The sequence below is a fragment of the Octopus bimaculoides genome, chromosome 14, assembly GCF_001194135.2.
Source record: "Octopus bimaculoides isolate UCB-OBI-ISO-001 chromosome 14, ASM119413v2, whole genome shotgun sequence".
NCBI lineage: Eukaryota > Metazoa > Mollusca > Cephalopoda > Octopoda > Octopodidae > Octopus > Octopus bimaculoides.
The window spans coordinates 30214077-30214444 of record NC_068994.1 but is presented as its reverse complement, the minus strand read 5'-3'; positions in this window follow the sequence as shown (position 1 = coordinate 30214444).

Here is a 368-nt window from a genome sequence, read left to right as displayed (position 1 = left end):
CAGGCAATAACAGAGGAATTTAAGACAGGATTCTCCTGGGAGCTTCTCTGTGCTGATGACCTTGCTCTCATAGCGGAATCACTACCAGAACTAGAGAAGAAATTTCAGGTGTGGAAGCAAGGTCTAGAATCAAAGGGCCTTAGAGTCAATCTAGTAAAAACCAAAGTCTTAGTAAGTAGGAAAGCAGACAAATCACAGATCCCTTCATGTAGATGGTCCTGCTTAATCTGTAGAAAAGGCATAGGTAGAAACTCCATAAGATGTATCTGGTGTAAGCTAAGGACACATAAGTGGTGCAGCAATATCAAAGGAAGGCTAACTGAGAAGATAGTCTTTGTGTGTGACAGATGCACAGGGGCAATAAACAC